At 40.4% G+C, this 20,938-nt stretch overlaps 1 pseudogene; it reads right to left on the minus strand.

Moving 5' to 3' along the window:
* Positions 1–16,684: 16,684 nt before the first annotated feature.
* Positions 16,685–18,090, minus strand: LOC101583416 (annotated as a pseudogene).
* Between the last annotated feature and the right edge of the window lie 2,848 nt (positions 18,091–20,938).

Below are 20,938 nucleotides of genomic sequence, written 5' to 3' on the forward strand. Positions count from 1 at the left end.
TCCAAAAATAAAATACTATAGAAAATACACAAGGGCCAGCAAGATATCTCAGTGGACTAAGCACCTGCTAAGGAAAATGCCAAGAACCAGGATTCTGTCCCCACATGCTGAACCAGCCCTGCCCTAGGGTGTGCTGAACCGGTCAGAGTCTTTGCACGGTGGCGCATGCCTATAATCCCTGTGCTGGGGAGGCTGAAAACAGGAGGATCACTGCAGGTCTGAACTGTGCAGTGCAACCCTGTACGAAATACAAAGAAAGAAGAAATACAAAAGAAAACAGGAAAGAGAGCAAAACACATCATTACTGAATTTTTTAAAACAATGAAACGCAAAACAAGAATGAAAGGAGGTACAAAATAACTCAGACAGAAAAGTAAAATATTAATGCGAAGTCCTTCCTTATCAGTAATTACTTTAAATATAAGTGAATTAAACTTCTAGAAAAATACAGAGTGAATGAATATGAAAAGATTATTTAAGTACAAGTATATGCTGTTTTCAGGAAACTCACTTCAAATTTAAAGACACTAACAGGCTGAAAGGCTGAAAAGATAATCACTGTATATAGTGGCAGCACAGGGGCCGGGGAGATGGCTCAGTGGAATAAGCGCTTCCCCGGCAAGCACAAGGGCCTGAGTTCAATCTCTGGTTCCGGAAAAAAAAAAAAAAAGAACATAGTGACAGCATGAAAGACAGCAAGCAGAGGCAGTCACAGTCATATCAGGTACAATCAGGAACCGATCATGTCTCTATGGGCCTAACGTACACAAAGAGCCCGGGGCGGGGGGGACCAGAACATACATTTACAATTACCTCAAGCAAACATGGACATTCTCCAGTAAATCATTTTACACTACAAAACCCATATTAACAAATTTAATAAAAGTTATACCAATGTATTTTCTTAATAAACTGGAATAAAACTAGGGCAGCAGAATGAGCAAAACTTTAAAAATCCACATACATGTGTACATTAAGCAACATATTCTTGAGCAGTTAATGGATCAAAAAATTCACACGGGAAACTAGAATATATCATGAGACAAAAGAAAATAGGAACATAACAAATTGACACTTAAGTGGAGGAGGAAAAACAGCACTAAAACAACTTTGTAGCAGCAAAACTCTACATTAAGATACAAGATCTCACACCCAAAAATTTAACTTTATCTGAGCTGCTAGAAAAAGCAAACCAAATCAAAATAGAGAAGGAAGAAAAAAAAAAAAAAAACAACAAAGTTTCCAGCAGAAATAAATAGGACAAATAAAATTGTAATGAAAGAATAGTTTTTGTAAAGATAACAAAGTTGAGACCCTAAGGGGAAAAAAAAGAAGTCGATAGTAAAAATTGGAAATTAAGGTGGAAACATCAAAATTCCCAATTCCATAAAAATAAAATAAATCTAGTATGATATGACTGGACCCTCCAAAATTTGGCTGCCTCTGTGTGTGACAGCATTTACAGGTGAGACCTTTAAGCTGTAATTAATCTTTCGGGGAGTCTAGTGCCATTATTGTAAGAATTGGTAAATTCCCTGGGATTAGACTTGGTATGAAAATGAGCTCTTGGGCCGGGGAGATGGCTCAGTAGAATAAGGGCTTCCCTGGCAAGTGCAAGGGCCTGAGTTCAATCCCCAGTTCTGAAAAAAAAAAAAAAAAAAAAAAAAAAACCAAACCCAAATCAAAACAGCAGCAACAAAAATCAGAGCTCTTCCTCACACATGTGATTCAGGGGAAAGGTACTAAATAGAACCTGGTACCTAGATATTGGACTTCACAGCTACTAGAACGGTGAGAAAAAATTTTCTTTGTATAGTCCCCAGTCTGTTGAATTCTGTGATAGCTGGACAAAATATGCTAAGGATCCTAATAGACTCCTATGAACAAGTACATTTTAACAATTGGAATGCACAGGAGAAATGGGTAAATTGACAGAAATCTAAACTCTACTATAACTAAATCATGAATGAAAAATATGGAAATTTTGGGGGGGAATAAAGAGATTACATAATCAATACCCCCTCCCCCCCAAAAAAAAATCACTCAGTAGCTTCACTGGAAAATTCTATTAAAACTTAAAATTTCCATTTTGTACATTATTGTGATCTAATTTACTATTCATGGTATAAATTCCAAAGTACAATTTTGTTTAAATTGTGGGGTTTTTTTAGGTCTTTGGAGAAGGTACTGGTGTTGAACAAAACCACTGCCCTCTGTTTGCCTGGTCCAAGCCGAAACATCTTCAGCTGTGCTGAAACTCTGGTAGTTATGCCGCTTCCAGTCACCCAGTAGCTACTTGTTCACCAGTGTTGTAAAGCTCTCCACATACACTTTAATGTTTTAATGTCTAGGCAAACGTACAACGGGGTAGGGACTGTAATAATTTCTGAAGGTCTTTCTCAGTATAACTTCCTCCCTTCTACTCTGTAAATTCCAGTTATGTTAAAAAAAAAAAAAAAAAACATGAAACTCAAGTGTAGTCCCAAAGTAAGACAGAACATAACAAATTGACACTTAAGTGGAGGAGGAAAATTATTGTTTATTTTAAAAAATGAAGAATTAATTCTGGCATTTCTCAAACTTCTTCTAAATATGAAGAGCACAGAACATTTCCAAACTCATTTTAAGGGACCAGTATTCCCTTAATATTGATATCAGATGAAGCTAATATAAGAAGCAAAACAATAGGCCAATATTCCTGATAATTATTGATATAAAAATTCTCCATTAAAATTAACTACTGGCAAGATGAACTTAATACAGTGTTAAAGCAATTTTACATCATTCCTGAGTTTTGCTTATTTCTAGAATTCAAGGAAGCTTCAACACAGCAAAATCAAGTAGAGAAGTAGACCACATTAACAGAAAGAAGGACAAAAATCACATGATACCTTCAACTGATGCAGAAACAATACTGGGCAAAATTCCGCATTCTTTCTTACCCAAAATAACAAAGTATGTATATGTGCTGAAGTAAATTACCTCAACAAAAGCCTTATTTGAAAAGCTCACACTTAACACATTCAATAGTGGAGAATTTAATGTTTACTAATGTCAGTAATAAAGACAGGACATCCCCTATTTTCATTTGTGTCTTAGTTACTCTTCTCTCATTTCTGGGACAAATTCCCAACACCCAAAATGAAGGAAGGAAAGGTTCATTTAGCTCACAGTTACTGGAGGTTTCAGTCCACACTCAGCAGACACCTTTCATGGCAGTGGCAAAGAGCAAGCACAAAAGGGATGGGTAGCAGCAGCTCAAGCGCTAGCTTCTCTGCCCTCCTTACACTGGAATGCAAATCACCTGCCCCAGGGCACGTGCAGCATCTCCACCAACAATCATCAATCACAAAATCCCCAAGACTGCACAAGGCTTTGAGAGGACACCTAGACACAAACCATAACATTTTTTTATACAACAGAGTAACAGAATAAATAAAGCAATTCAAGAAGAAAAATAGTAAAAGTTATCCAAATATGTTAGGAAAAAGTAAAATTAAAGATTCTACAAAGATAAACAAAAATAACCTACAGATTTCATGAAAAGAAATAAAATCACTATTAGAATTAATGAATAAAGTTGTAATAATGAACAATGTTTGCGGAGTCACAGAGCATAAAGTCAACATAATGCATTTATTTGCACTAAAAGAACTCCAAAAAGAAAACAAGACATTTCCATATTACACAGAATTGAAAAGAAATTGTTTAGGAATAAAACCTAATGAAGGAGGAGACAAAACTTCTATACTGGGGGGCCGGGGAGATGGCTCAGTAGGATAAGCACTTCCCTGGCAAGTGCAAGGGCCTGACAATCAATGGTAAAAAAAAAAAAAAAAAAAACCTTCTCTACTGAAAAGTAAAAAAATAACAAAAGAAATTAGAAAAGATAGTGTCTTAGTTCCTTTTTGCTTAGACACAATACCTTACACTCCCAATTTAAGGGAGGAAAGGTTCATTTTGGCTCATAGTTTACAGAGGTTCCAGTGCAGAGTCCATTGGCTACAAGGCAGGGCTGCAGCGGACAGGCACCATACAGGGGATGGCTCAGGGCATGGCAGTTGGGAGCAGGGAGTGGTCAGGGAGGGGAGAGGAAGACAGACCCTTCAAGGCCACAGCCCTAGGGCAGTACCTCCTTCCAACTTCCAGTTTGGTTTGAAGTTCATCAGTAAACTAATATGCTGATAAACATCACACACTTCTGATAATCCAATTTTCTTTAAAAACCTCCACCTTTAAACACTTGAGGCTTTGTGGGCACATCTAAATATGAGCCACAACACACAAATGGAAAGATATTCTGAGTTCACCAACTGAAAGAATTAATATTGTTAAAATGTCCATATATGATGAAATCTATAGATTCAATGCAATACTTATCTAAATTCCATTTTTTCAAAATAAACAATCTTAAATTTCATACTGAATCTCAAAGAATTTCAAGCAACTAAACCAATACATATATAAAGCAAAACTAGGGCACTGCAATTTCTGATTGTAAAACACACTACAAAGTTAAAATTATCAAAATAGTATGGCAATAACTATGCATAAATATGATTACTAAACAATGTATCACTTCTGGATATGGATCGAAAAGAATTAAAATATGCCAGAGTATTATCTAGCTTTAAAGAGGAAACACTTTCATCTGGTACAACACAGATGAACTTTGGGAATATTATGCTGTGACCTATGCAAGTCATAGAAAAACAAATATTGCACAATCCACTTATACAAGGTCGCTAAGGAACCAGTCTTAGAAGATACAGAGTGGTTGCCAGGGTGGAGAGGATGGAGATCCAGGGCAGTAATTGCTGAATGGATGTGGAGCTTCAACTTTGCAAGATGGCAAATTTCTGTCTGTTATACAACAACTTGTGCATAGTTATCACTACTACACACTTGAGAGTAGTTAAGATAGTTAATTTAATATTATGTTTTTTGCATAATGAAAACATAGTATTGGGCAAACTACTGGGCTTTAGACAAAAATAACCACCTGGGCCAGGCAAATAGCTCAGTAGATTAAAACGCCTGCTTGGGCAGACACAGGGGCCAGGAGTTCAATCCCCGGGCCTGCGGAGTTGGCCCCACCCTGGGGGCGTGTTGAGATGGTGATTGAGACTGGGCATGTTGCCATGTGCCTGTAATCCCAGCACTTGGGAAGCTGTAAACAGGAGGATCACTATGAATCCAATCTATGCAGTGAGACCCTGTACACCCTGTCCAAAAAAAACCCCCCCAAAAACCCTGACCTGGATGGGAGAGTGAATGATCATGCGTCAACAGAGCTGAGCATCAGGAGATCATTATTATTAAACGCATATTGCACTTGTGCTTATGCACGGGATCCATCCTTTATGTGATAGAAATTGTACATTAACATTGGCCTCAGTGTCAGCTGAGGGCAAGGGGCACTGAAGCTGGCCCAGATCATCACAGTGTCCACTCTACAGAGAGTTGTCCAATTTCTTGTGTGTGTGTGTGGGTGGAGGAGGGAAGCTCCCTATGACTTTCTGGAGAAAGATAAATAGGAATGTGTTTCATGAAGAGGCCAATTCAATGTATTACATAAGATCAAAAGGCATTGATTCTACACTATAAATTAACTCATATTTGACAGAAAGAAAGCAGAAATGTGAACTCTTCCAAACATTTAGATCATGGATAGATTTAATAATATACACTGCCATGAAATTTGTATGGAGAGAGAAATGTCTGAGATGAGGATATACATGGACTCTTGGACAGTGGCTTAAAGTTCAGGTTAGTCAAGGGTGTAAAAGCCTAGGGATAACATACACCGGGGGGCTAAGGTAGATTCACAATATGTAGAATTTTATATCCCATAGCAACACTCATCAGAGATGATCTGACCTGGAGGCAACACTAATAAGAAGATATAGAATAGCTTGTCTATCAAATGTCATTAAGCCATTACCCCATAGCCACCCCACTGGGGCTAATTTTGGTGTATTGTTTCCAGTGCATTGTTTCCTGATAGCATTGGTTTAGAAGAATGGACTCCATTTTTCAAAGGATACTACTGCTTCTACTGAAGACAACAGAGACAAACTCTGACTCTTAAGGCCATACATCTAAGAAAACATAACACCCATGTGACATAAAGTTGACTTTATATATCTTGTGCACCACAGTGCGGACACTGGGGCACAGAAAGCATGAATCATGAGATCCACTGATTTACCATAAACAAGAGTACTCTGGAGCAGCCAGCCTGACAGAACACCGAAACAGCTTCTTACAGGTAGAGCTAAGACTCCAGCTTGGATATGACATCACTCATTGGTAGAGTGTTGTCCTTCAAGATAGATGATATACTTTGAATCAAAAGCCATTAAATGGTTTATGTCCCTTATGTAGACAGAAAACATGTGATCATGAACAAAAAAATTAAGGTATGAATTTTTTTCTTGCCATCAGTTAGTCACTGAGAGTAATCTCTGATTTCTATTTCTACATTAGGCTCTGTTAGACTATAGGTTCTAGTCTAAGGCCATACTACTATGAAAATACCCAATCTCATCTGATCTCCGAAGCTAAGCAGGGCCACACCTGGTTAGTACTTGGATGGGAGATTATAGGTTACATTTCTAAAAAGGAAGGCTTATACCAAGGGACAGGATGTGGGTTTCATGAAATCCCAAATTATAGGAGCTACTAGTAATTCTGATATTCCTATGCCAATAGAAGAAGTAGCAAAGAAAGGAATATATGGAATGTATTAGGCAACCATGAAGAAGAGATATTTTGATGCCAAGGCAAAGTATACAATACACAAAAGGTAAAAGGATACATTCAAACTCACAGGCGTTATTAGGAATACATCCATGTGCTCAATGTTAACCTGAACAAGTAGTTCCAATAAGTAGGCTTAGAAAAGGTTCAAATGCAGAGATTTCATACCTTGGATGAGAACCTGGGTTTGCTTCCTGGAAAACAACCCAAAGCAGTCAAAAATATGAGGAGGTGGGCCAGCCAGGTAGCCCAGTGAACTAAATCACCTGCTTAGCAGAGCACAGTGGCCAGAGTTTGATCCCTTGCCTGACATGCCAGCCCGCCCCCGGGGCGTGCTGAGACAGCAATTGAAAGAGGGCATGGTGATGTGCACTTGTAATCCCAGTGCTTAGGAGGCTAAAAGCAGGAGAATCACTGCAAGTCCAATCTATGTAGTGAGACTCTGTAGACCTTGTACTAAATACATTTAAAAAAGAGGAGGAATCTAGATAACAGGGTAGAGGAGGATAATATTAGTAATGATCTTAGGACCAGCTGCAGGGGTAGGGGGTTTAGCTGGTCATATTAAACATTCTGTTGCCTCTTTTCCTTTTTACTTTTGTCTATTCATGTCTTTGAAAAACTTTCTAACTAGACATTTGGGGATTCTAAGAATTTTTGACTTTTAATTTTTTATTTACAAACAATGTCCAAGTTCACCTTTTAGTATCTATGTTTTCTTACATATTAAGTGGCATTCATAACCCTTATGATGTAAGGTCAGTCAGCAGCTGACTTATTTAATGATAATTATCTATAACCTTATACACAATTTTATTTTGAAGATCCTGGTTGGGATCTTCATTTTTCACTACTAAATACATTTATCTTGAAGTGTTAGACTATGTAATCTCTCATAAAGTTTAGCTATTATACCCATTTTAAAAATATGCCACAATCAGATACATGCTAGGGAATATTTTTAAGTAAAATGACATAATCTTAGGTGACCTGGAGTGACCTTTCCATAAAGCTAAACTTCCTGGTGATGATGTTACTGTATTCAGAAAAAGATCAGTGTACTCTTGACATTCAGGAGTCCACATCACAAGACTAGTATTAGCATCTAGTATTCTCTAGTGTTCTTCAACGTCAAAGGTTGATGCCACAAACCACTCAGTGATTTTGCAGTAGTATGGATTTGAACCGTGCACATGAGGAGTGATGGGTGGGCAGGTGTACACCATAACACTACACGAAACAAGCTGTTTTCTCCTTGTGTATGTCTCACCTTAGCCTTGTTTTTCCCCTCCTATCTCATATACAGTAGCTGCTCTTATATGAAAACTTAGTGTATTTATGTATTTAGTGTATTCATAAGAAATGGGCCCTATGAGAGAAATAAAAAGCACTGCTACTGCTGGAAATCAATAAGAAGGTGAAGAAATGTTTAATTTTATCCAGAAAACAGAGATTTTTTAAAAAATTAAACAAAATGAACAATTTCGTGGTCAGAAAAGTTTTTAATTTCCTTCATAGGCTTTTATATATTTATCAGATTAAGCATTCCTTTATAGATATTTATTAATTTTAATAGTTTTTATTTAATCCTTTTCCATGTGGTTAAAGGATATCATAAGTCTCTAAATGAAAATCTTTCCTTCTCTTTAAAATGTATCCATTAAGGGCTGGCGAGATAGCTCAGCAGACTAAGTGCCTGCTTAGGCAAGCACAGGGACCAGCGTTCAACCTCTGGCACCACATGCCCTGCCAGCCCCCACCCTCCCCTGGGCATACTGAGCCACCCATTGAGTCCAGGAGTGGTGGCGCACACCTGTAATCACAGCGCTGGGGAGGCTGAAAACAAGAGGATCACTATAAGTCTGACCTGGGTAGTGAGACCCTGCACCAAATACATAAAATTTTTTTAAAAATGTAAACATTAAAAAAATTATTCATTAAAACGCCTTATTTTGTTGTACAACATCAACACTTCAGAAACAGTGTTTAGAAAGAGGTAACTGATACACTTCTGTTGTTCTTACCTTTAATTGAATTACTTGTAGGGTTTCCACTAGCATATCAGAATGAGAGATAATACCTCTTGAAGAATTTCATGACAAATATGTTGAGTAGTCTTTCTTCTCTGCCCTCATCTTAGAGAGTCTCAGAGGATATTTTCTTATTATCTGTACTGAGCAGCTCCATAATTTAACCTCTTATAGTTTAATGCTATTAATACTGAGTATAAAAACCCCAAGAAATTAGAAGAAAAAAAATTTCCCTATAGTCTTAGAAGCCAAATAACCTCAGTACCACATTAATGGTGAAATAATGGAATTCACATCAGTTTTCAATCACATCCTCAAGCAGTCTGGCAGAGAAATCATTTATTTTGAGAACAGCAGTAAGAAGAAAGCCCCTGCCATGGGCAGTGGCAACTACAGGCGGAAAACCAAGGCCTGTAACTATTGAGAGCACATGAGCAAAAGCTTCCCATGGTGAATGAGTGCTGTATAGCGTGAGTGACCAATTAACAGGTGGCCAGTAGGTTTTGATGACGTCATGAGACAAACTTGGCCTGTGTTTCCTTTTGCAGATACTTGGATTAGTATAGCCCAAGAATCCAGTGGTAACTTGTTTTCTTGTTCAAATGACGATTTTGTATGTAACTCACTACTGTACAATTGCCCTTGCAATCTATGACCTTCTGCTTTATACTGTTTGCTCAGCAAAGCACCAGATGGCCCATAAAAAGTGACCACATAATAAACTGTGAAGTCAAATTTATAAAATTTATTTGTTCTAGTAAGGGACTCCTTTCCCCCCTGCTGTGGGAGTGCATGGCAGAGTTACTTTCCAAAGGTTTCTAACCTGAGTGTAGTGGTGCGTGCCCCTTCCCAACACTCTGAGAAGCTGAGGCAACAGGATCTGAATATAGCCCTGCCTGCCTGGGCAGTTTAGCAATTTATTGCGAACTTTTTTCACAATAAAAAATTAAAAGGAGCTGGGGTTGTAGCTCAGTATGAAAGTCCTGATTTAAATTCTTGGGACTGCAAATATTTTTCCAAATTTTACAATGCTTTTTGCTTTAATTATTAGTAACAACTACATTCTTCAGTGAAAGTTGCCTATTTTCTTTTGTGCTATTTGGTAGATTTTTACTATCAGACATTTATTGTTTTCTATATTTTGAGTCAGAGTACATATACAGTAGTACCTAGGTTCATGGACACTTCTTGTTTTTTTTTTTTTTTTTTTTTTTTTTTTTTGTATTTTAGTAAGAGTCTACAGGGTCTCACTACATAGATCAGACTCATAGTGACCCACCTGTATTCAGCTTCCCAAGAGCTGAGATTACAGGCACGCATCACCATGTCCAGTCTCATTCACCATCTCAGTGCGCCCAGGGGCTGCAACTGTCTAAGCAGGTGCTTTAATCTGCTGAGCTATTTGGCCAGCCCTCATGGACACTCCATTTTGTTACTAGAAGTGTTTGACAAAATTTTGTTTCCATTCTCAAATTCTGGATGATGTGAGCAACAGAAATATAGAAATCATCCCCAGAATTATGAACAAATTAAGTTCATGAGCCACTACACACACACACACACACACACACACACACACACACACAGACACACACACACAGGGCTCCAACTTGTGATCCATTTGCCTCAGCCTTCCAGAATACAGGGATTATAGGCATGTGTCATCATCCTGGTTTGTATTTCTTTTCTTAAGAGGAGCTATCTCATGAGAGGGAAAAAGGTAAGTGCACATAAACAAGGTAAAAATGGACTTTAAAACGTTAGCAAGTCACCAGTAATCAAGATTCTTCAGCTATAAGAAACAATGGTTCATCTCAACTTTATACAACTTTTGGTGTGAAGATTATGCAAAATACTACTATGCAATTTCTGAAATGCAATCCTATAAAGATATAAACTATTAGTGTTCCTTTTCAGACTGCTAGTATTCTACTCCTGTCTTTGGCCAATTTCTGCTTTTTAAAGTATGTCCTTTACATTTTGTTGTGCAAGACAAAAACAATCATAGATTATTGCCAATAAAAAAGTCATATTAGCAGTTAACAAATTTATTATTGGTAAGGAGTTATAACTATTAATATCACCTTCTAGACCAGTTTTAGTGGATTTCTAACTGGTGGGCAAATTATACCCAGCTGAATTAAATTAGTGTGGTACCAGAGCCCACCTGAGGGTTGTTGCCATCAGTATAAGAGGCAAAGTAAGAAAAGCTGCCAAAACTCTGTCAGAGATGCTGTTTGGAGAAGCTGTAGTTGGCTTGCACTGTTCCGCAGGAGGACCTTGTCATGCTGGCTTTCCTGATGAACTTTGGAGGAGCTTTGGTCCTCATCTTCAGCATCACTTCCTGACTCTGGAGTGAAGATGGTGCACTGCTCAGCCTCCTAAAGTTTGTCACACTGGCCTTCCTGATGAGAATTTAGCTTTCTTCATCACTGGAGGAGCTCGTGACCTCACTGTTGCGGATTTTAGCTGTGGTACATTTGGAGGTGCTCTGGTGCTTACATGGAGCACTGCTTCCTGGCTTCACTTCAGACCCCTCAGCTTGCTAGCACAGATCCTTCAGCTCACTGGCATAGACTTTCTAGCTTCCACCACTGATCTCTGGGCCTTTCCAGAACAGATCTGTGAAGACATCTGCATGAGACATTGTTGTGGGCTTCAGGTCTCCAGTTGGACTGTGAGATGCATCGTTATGAGCTCTAGGATTTCAGATGGACTCATACAAGGTATTAGGATCCAGGCCTTCAGCCAGATTCTTTAGTATTTAGTGTATAAACAGATTTCCTGCAGTTCTTCTATATGATTCTTGGGTGATTCCTTATAAAATGTGTCCTGTATTATATTTATCCCCTTGCAATAAAAACCCAAACCACGACACCAAGAGTGTTGAATCTGTGGCATGTGTCCCACAGTGGACTGTTTATATTATTGAAAGGTCTAAAAGGTTCGCCATCAGTATTCTAATTTGTTTTTAATAATATATGAAGGTTTACCTGGAAGGTCAATGCCTCAGATGGGCAGAGAGTAAGATACTCCAAGCAGCCACTACTTATTGGGTATACACAGTGATAGGAGCGATTAGCAAAACTCCAAGTTGGTGGAAGACTCAGAGGTCCAGGACTCAAGAGGACTGAGGGGTCTTGTGCTAGGATCTTGCCCTGGAATGTCTTCTAATCTAAGTGGTCTTAGCTTTAGTCTTGGTGGGTAAGAGAGGATGACCCATCCCTACAGACTTAGTGGGAAATATCAAAAGGGTGATACTGATAACCTCAAGCCTCCATTTGTCCCTCAGAGAAGGATGCAAAATTCACCACTGTCAATTTGTGGACCACAACATATCCCCTATTTTGTGTTTGTAATTGCAGTAGGTGAGACAGCATATAGGCTATGATGGCCATCATAGCAACAAACATTCTCAAGACTAGTGGGAAGTCTTGTCACGTCACCAGTATGTGAACTTCCTGTGTTGTCTTCTTTAGTTGTCCCCATGTCATGGGTATTGTAGCCTGTGTGGATTTCGGCACTTGTGGTGTCACTTGTGGTGTCTCCAGCGTTATCCTCAAGAATGCTCGTACTGGAGGCCCAGATGAGAACAACTGGAGGGCACTCCCTGTGGTGAATAAAGGAGCAGCTGTCTGGGAGAAATCATACTCCAGCTTTTATTCATTAATGGGAGGCCTCTTCTCTATAGCCTTTTGGGAGACGCCCCCAGTAAACTGGTCATTGTCAAAAGGTTAAGTTTTCTAGAAATAATATAATATGGTTTTCTCACAAAAGATGCTCTTGGTACCAAACTAAATTAAGAAACAAAGGTTTTCATATGGGTATGACAATTCATTATTGTTAATCTCATGGTGTGTTAATGTATTCATGCTTTCCAGATGTACACTCCTCTAAAATGTAAAACTGGGCTTGTTTGTGGTGTTATGTTTTTTTCTTTTATAGTTAGTGGGAATTTGTTTCTTTTCTGTTGTGCTAAGGATTGAACACGGGGCCTGGTGCATGCAAGGCAAGATCTCTACCACCGACCACATTCCCAACCTTCTTTTGTGCTTAGACTCATTCTTAAAGAAAACATTAATAAAGAATTATAACTTTGGAACTAGTGTCCCCCTTCTTACTTACCAGTAAGTGGGAATAGATTTAAAACAGAAGTAAGATTATAACAAAAGGTTGTCCAAAACAGTGAAAGGCCATGGTCTGCACCCACCTGTCTTTCGTCATTTGCCTCTTTGTTTCCCCTTCAAGCTAATTTCCTGGCCTTGGCCTGGGCCTTTTGTGGTTGGTGCTGTGCTAATGGTTGCAGGAAAGTAATTTGATATTTTTCTTATCTATTTTTAACATCATTTTCCTACTCCCTTACATATGCACATCTACATTAGTGGAAATATACTCTTAAGAGAGTTTATACTTCTAAAAGGGTGTGTTGAGGTTCCTAACCTACTTTCTGAAAATATAATCACCTCTGAGGGTGGCACATAGCATTTTGGCCATTAACAGTCATGAACTGTGAAACTGAAAAAGGAAAAAAAAAAGTGTATACAATTGAAGCCCAAAGTGTTAAGTCCATGGGAATATTCCATGGCCCATTAAAGATCTACAGACGCAAACTTCTCTGGAGAAAAATAATAGAAGTCATTTTCCGTGTAATCCTTGGCATGAGCCTGCATTGCTAGAGCACATAAGAAGGAGAGGAAGCGCTGGGGCCCCTGGTTAAATTCTGTGGATTATTCTGTGTGTTAGATGCTTAAAACTGGAGATAGTTCATTTAAAATGAGCTTCATGAGTTTCAAGAGTTTATTTTGGAGAGCATGAGAAAAAGGGACGCACCCATCAATATAAAATATTTAGATAAGCGGAGGCAATGTAAGCAGGATACTAGCTGTATTCATGAGGAACAAACAGAATTTTCTCATATGTTCCTTCCCAACCAGCTAACACAATTTCTTAGGATAAAATGATGGAGGGAACAGCCAAGACCAAGAAAATCAGATGAAGAGCTGTGAATAACTGACTTATGCTGTGACCTCCCCGAGAGTAACGTGTCACTTAGGAAGCTAGTATGAATTTATAAACTGCTTTCAATACTCTGTCCTCAGAGTCATCCTGTGCTGCAGGTATTATTTTGATTACTTCCCCATTTTTTCAAATGGAATAAGGAATGTAAGTCTCAGAAATGTTGGGCAACTGGCTCTTTCCTTGAAGCTAATGATAGGGTGCAGGGCACGTGGCCACCAAATGTGGCAAGTTGGCAGCTGAGAAAGCAGCAGAAGCAAGAAGGCTGCCCTCACCTTTGCACCCTTTCCCCTGCCATAGGTGATGAAACCTTCATTCCAGAGGCTGCTTCCTGCACTGGAGGAAACGAACACCTTAATCCTCAAAGACACAGGTGGACAGAGAAGCATTTAAATAAATAGGCTTTGCTAAGTTCCCCTAAGTTTATTACCATGGTATCATACCTACTTTACCCAATCATACTTCTCCAAGACCATGTACTTTTTCTTAGATGTAATATAAAAATACATAGATTTACCCATTTATTTAGGATCTCATTTCCACTTGAAGCCCTCATCCTATAAAACTTAAATTTGCATGTTTTTCTCTTGTCAATCCATCTTTTGTTATAGGAGCATTAGCCAGCATCCAAGCGAGGGCTAGGATTCTTCTTAAGTTTTTTCTCCCTTCCACTGCTAAGCACCAATCTGGGGCCCAGATCAACTTTCCCCAAATCCTACGCTTTCCCCTTGCAATCGAGCAATTGCTTCTACTGTGGGGAGGCATAATCACTCATGAAACAAGAAAGAATTAAACAAAACACATAAAGGCAACACTGGCTGTCTCTTCAGGCTGTCCACTGACGAAGCGCAGCTGGTAGGTCCAGCTGGTATATCTGACTAGTAGAAGCTGGCTCTAAAGCAAGCCTGACTCTAGCTTGAAGGATTCTTAGAGTCTGACACAGTGGTAGAGCCATGTGAAAATGCAGTGACATGTGTGGGAAATTGGTATGGATCAAGTCTGTGAGCAATGCTTGGATTCCCATTCTACGCGTTTCCAATGCGTGCACTCTAGTGTGGAGAAGGGTTCTTCAGGCTCCTTTGGTCCTGGCTTTCCTCCATCTTAAAAGGCACACAAAAGCTTGCACTGTCTCTTTCCCACACAGTCATTTCATGTATTTTTTTTTCAGTCCTTATTAAAATGGTTGAAAGTTAGAGCATTCAAAGGTGACTCCCTACATTTGGAGAACGTTATAGAGTGCACTCTGCATGTGGGATTTAGACCTCAGAAAGTCTGCCCAGTTATTATAGCAGTCATTATTCTCTCCTAAGTGTTCCTGGGAGCTATAAAAACGGATCTTGACTGCTTTGAATAATCAAACAGGACGAAGACACTTTCTAGGTGACTCTGAATTTGCTCCAAATTACTTGTGGAGCAAAGATGAGCTCTTTCTCTCCCTTATAATAAATGACAGCTATGGAATCATTGTTTGTAAACCACAAACAGAGCCATCCTGAGTGCCTCCTGCCAGGTTCTTTTGGTTTTAGACATTAACATATAGCTGCATGGTTTTCCTACTCCAAGAAAAGGTCCTGAGACAACACTGCTGTCAAAAATGCATTTTTCTCCAAGTAGGAGGTCACCACCATCTCCATATCCCTGGCTCGGAAAAAGACATGCCATGCCAAGCGTGACGCCCACTAATCACCTACCTTTCAAGACTTGATTTGATAATTTTCTGAGGATGAAGAAGCTTAAAAAATACTTTCAAGATGAAAAGAGCTTATAAATGTGCCTGGCTTATTTTCTGCCTGAAAGCAATAAACATCTGTTTTCTTGATAAAGTAACCAGGTTCATATTCGAGGGGAACAAAGCTATTGAGTTGGCATCCAATTATCGATTGTTCTTGAGACTATTACCCCGCGGACCCTATGCAGGGAAATAATAAACACTTCCCTAAGCCCCCTAGACTGCTCCATATATTGTCAGCCCAAATTCCATGCTGAGATTTTTTTCATACTACCATGTATTAGCAAATGTTGTTAGACGCTGAAAGAAACGATTCACTTTATCTGAGATATTTTAGAGGAGCCCAAAGCCTAAAAGAAAAGTTTTTCTCACATACAAATAAGTCTTTTTTAAGGAACAGACCTATAACCTAGAAAGAAACTGGACCTTTGTCTTTATTTCTTATAAAATAAAGAAATATTTTACCAGACCCTTGCTGCTTGACTAAGTTTGTTCTATTACCTGCCATCTTAAGAATTATTCACTTATTTTTCATCAAAATATTCTGAGTATCACTATATGCAAGAAACATTTTTAGGTACTTAATACTAGGAAATAAATGATAATAATCCCTGACATGCTTGAAATTCATATTCTAAGCAATAAACAACAATCATGTAGAGGAGATTAAATAATGTAGAAAATAAATTAAAAACTGAGTAAAATAATGAAAATCAGAAAAGCCAGAGAGAGGTAATAGATAGAGGACAATCGCAAAAGGTTGACCAGGATAAGGCTCACTGAGAAGGTGACATGTGAGCAACAGCCCAAGGAGTTAAGAGAACCTCCTACACATACATGTGACAGGTGATGAACATTCTTTTTTCTTTTTTCAAACAGTTTTATTGAAATGTGCCAAGAATATATGGGCAGCACGAATGTATAAACAGGAAAAAAAGAATCACATGTACAATAATTTTTAAAAAGTGAAGGTTAATCTTGGAAGCTATCAGTTCCTGTCACCCACCCCCTCCAGACTTCCAGCATTTCCATTATGGTTAAGCCTCTACTAACTAGCATTAAAAAAAAGGAATACAAGAACTTTTTTTGCAAAAAGGAAAAACAGCAAAAAACCCCAATGGCAAAAATGACAGCACTGTTTTCCTGCTTAGGTGGCTCTTCTGGACCCCTGATTAGGAGGCACGCCAAGCAGCGAGAAGAACAGCTTCAGAGTGTACGGGGAGGGGCCGCTTGGGTTTTTCACCTGGTAATGGTTCAGGAAGCCCAAGGTCTCCAGGGCAGCGCTCTGGGATTCCCACTCCAGCAGCTCGGGGAAGCCCGCTCACTTTTGCCCGAGAATACTTTCACAGAAGTTGGTCGCTTCACATCCAGCTCATTGCAGATCTCAAAGTTCTCCTCGGTCACCTCCGGCGGGCGCTGAAGAAGTGCAGCGCGTTGCTGGGGTGCTGGATACACTTCTTGGCTGCCTGCTCTGGGGTGGAGAACTGATTGCTCCTTGATTCACTGAAGTCTGTAACGGCAAGACCCGTCTTCTAGCCCATATGACTGACCAGGCCTGATGGCTGGCTGCTCGGAGACACAGACATTCATCTTCTGCCCAAACATGAAGTTGCTGTTCAGCTGAATTATAGTGCAGTCCACAGCACTGCCATCAGCTATCTCTACCATAGCAGCTCCAGGCTTGCTTTTCATGAACTCCACCTTCTCCACATTGCCATACAAGCACAAGACATTGAAGACTCGATCACAGTTCATCTTAGGTTGATCCAAGCCATAGACCATGGGCACAGGGCTGTCGGTGTGGGGACCATACCCAGGTGGTGGGGGAGGGGTGGGGGTGCACATACTGGGGGCCAGAGGGGCTTGGGTCCTGACGGTGACCCTCCACAGGTGGGCCCATCCTTCTCCCTTCGTAGTGAGGTGGGGGGCCCGGAGCCCTCATCATGGTAATGGCTGTGGTACCCACCGCAGGGCTTTTCATATTCTGCGGGGTGATCTCCCAGGAGAGGGGGCTGCCTCTGGCGTTTGTTAGGGTTACTGCCAGGGTCACCTTGTCTACTGAGGTTGGGATTTGTGTAGTCCCAAGTATCTTGATCATTCTTGAACACATTCAAATGCAGAGGCTTCGCATATTCGATTTTCAGAGTACAACAGCCAGAATAAATGTCAGCCCCACAGAGTGAAACTTTGGCTCGCTGGGAACTTTGCAGAGTCAAATTCCACCATGGCCTGGATTCCATTCTTCCAGAGAATAACAACTCTCTGAACAGGGCCACAAAGATTACAGATATTGTAGAGAACATCCGTGGTTATGGAATAGATGGGGTTCAGAATGGTAAAGAGAAGCACACTGGTGACGCTAGGGGAATCATCTGAGTCCCCGGGGCAGGAAATCTTCTGGCTGGTGGAGTAACTGACAAAAGCTGGATGAGCGGCAATGCAGATTCGGTTGTCGGCTGTGTAGTTCACTGTAGTGCAAGCCCCCAGCACACCTTCAAATTCTATCAGTGCCTGTCTCTTCCTGGGCATCGCCGCCATATAACTGATAGGTCCAAATTCTTGGGGGCCTGCCCCTTAGCCATGGGGGCCTGCTCCTTAGCGAGGTTCTTTAAGTGGCTGCTTCAACAAAGCGGTCAGGCTCAGGTTGCTGTGGTTCAAGCTCCACAACTCAAGCCAGCCAAACCTGCCCTGAAGGCATTCGGAGCAATAAATAAATAAATAAATAAATAAAATCCAAATTCTTGCAAGGCCTCCCCAAGGTCAGCTTCCACCACACCACCAATCAGGCCTCTGATGTAGACAACTGGGGAGGCAGGGGTTTTGTGGGGGTCATCATTGTTTTCCCCACTGCCACCCTGGCTTATCCACCGCCACCACCTCTGTGCTGGTGGCCAGCGTTGTCAGTCTTCAGCTGCTTGGGAGCTCAGCTACCCTCCCTGCCGCCACAGCAGTAGCGGCCATCCCCGCCTCCGCCACCCGGCGCCCTCTTCACAAGCCCTCCCGACTACCTCTGCTGCTCCTCCAGCTGCAGCCTTTGCTCCAGCTACCAACACTGCTTCTCTGATGAGGAACATTCTAACGTGAGAGAAAGGTGGCACAAGAAGGCAGAGCAGAAAGTTCAAGAGCTTCAGGTGAGCAAATCAGTCATGAGGGCAGCAACAGAATGAGAAGGCAAAGGTAAGGTCACAGCAGTAGGACTGGGAAGGTAAGTGGGGAGGTGGATTCCACAGACCCTTGGATGTGGGAACTGTAATAATACAGAGGGAAAAGTTTTTACAGGGCATTAAACACCAAAGTGACATGATCTGTCTTAAATGTTCAAAGGATGGTTTGTTGAAAAAATTGCAGCTATTAGGCAGTAAGCAATCAGAACACAGGAGAGAATGAAAAAGTATCTCTTAGCAACAGCAGTGCTTAGGTGTGAGATTCTGGCTCTGAATATATTTAAGAGCTAATAGTATGGCATGTTAGGTTGCATGTGAGGTGTGAAAGAAAGCAGTAAATGAATAGCTTCAAAATCTTTTGATGTGAGCAACCAGAAAAATGCAAGTTCATTGGCTGTGAGGAATGGTACGAGTGACGTAACTGTGGGGGGAACACTGACTCAGTCTTTTTTTTTTTTTTTTCAGACTTGAATATAAGTTTGCAGCATATATGCATATATTAGGTCTCCACACCGGTATGGCCCAGACAGTTTTGGGGAGGCCAGGTGTCGGGTGAAAGGTCACGCAAACTTGACATGTGTATGGTATTTAAACCCCTGCAGCTGGAGGACATTGAGAAAAGGCAGAAGCACAGGGTCCAACATGAGCATGACAAAGTTACAGGGTCGGAGATAACTGAAGGACCTAGAGAAGACTAAGAAGAGCTGCTGACTGAGTTAAAAAAGCAAACAAAATGAACAAGAGAATGTGGCATTCTAGAGACTCTGTAAACAAGCTCTCAAGGAAGAGGAAGTTAATTAATGTACTAAATATTGACAAACAATAAAGCAAAGACTACTTGATTTAGCAATGTGCATCTCTGTAAGGGCCTTCATGAGAGCTGATTAAGGTAGGATGTGCTAGAACATGAGAAGACTACAACTGGGAAAAAAAAATTTTTTTTTGCAAATGAGTAAAAAAGTTGGAGCAGGAATTGGTGTTGGAGGAGGAATCAATTCCTCAATTTTTAAGATAATATGAATAATGTTTCTAAGTTATTTTAAAAAATCTATATTTGTTTGATACAGGATTTCGCTACGCAGCTTGAGCTCATAGTGATCCTCCTGTGTCAGCCTCCCCAGCACTGGGATTAAGGTGTGCACCACCACACCTGGTTTTGGTGGCCGGCACAGCATGTGTGGGGTTCTGAGGCCAGCATGGCATGCAGTACCAGGGATCAAATGTGGGCCCTCAGGCTTGCCAGGCAGGCGCTTCGACTGCTGAGCTATCTCCCCAGCCCCATGTTTCTAAGTTACACTGATGGAAACATTCCAAGAAAGAGAGGACAATATACTGTGACAGAACAAAGGGGCAATTACGAAGAAATCCACTGGGTGCAGAGGATGAGAGCTGGAGGTCTGATGGAAGGGCTTGGGAATAAGCACCAACTCATGATCACAGGTGGGAAGGCAGGGTGGATGCAGTGAATGGGCAGATGTGGTGTTGTGAATGTGCCAGATACACTTTCAGGTACCTCCGTCAGTGAAGTAAGATGCGCTCTCTTGTGGAAACGATGAAGATAGTAGGGAAGGTTTTGAAGACTTAAATAACAAATGGTGGGAGATCATTATTTATGCTCTTGATACTCAAGGTGAATTTGTTGAATCATTGCCCACCTAGAAGGGTGTTAGTACTGCACTCCCAGCCTCAGAAGGACTGAATCAAAAAGCTAGAACATCTGAATAAGATTTCCAGGTGTTTCCGATGCACACTGAAGTTTGAGATGCTCTCGTCCTGGAAATGCATCAGAGTGAAAAGCGCATAAAGAACACAGGCTGTACAGAAGGCCGGAGCCGAATGCAAGCACTAAACTTGGGGACACAACGATGTGCCAATGCAAGTTCACACTTTGTAAGAAAAGTACCACTGTGTGTGTGTGTGTGTGTGTGTGAGTGTGTGTGTGTGTGTGTGTGTGTGTGGTAATGGATGCTTTAATGAATTTGTTGGGTACAAAGGGTAGCATTTTTACCTCTGCTTAATTTTGTTGTGAACCTCAAACTGCTGTAAAAATCTCTAAACACATATGTTTTATTTCTTAAAAGACTGTTTGCATCAAGAGACAAACAAAGTCCTGTACAGGTTATGGTATAACTGTTTCTATGAAAACTTCCATAAAACTATGCCACAGTGCAATGAAATAATGAAAGTATTCTTGCTAGATGAAATGTATTATATAAAATATTCTCTTCCATACGTTA

This window comes from Octodon degus, unplaced genomic scaffold (assembly GCF_000260255.1).
Source record: "Octodon degus isolate 3935 unplaced genomic scaffold, OctDeg1.0 scaffold00088, whole genome shotgun sequence".
Taxonomy (NCBI): Eukaryota; Metazoa; Chordata; class Mammalia; order Rodentia; family Octodontidae; genus Octodon; species Octodon degus.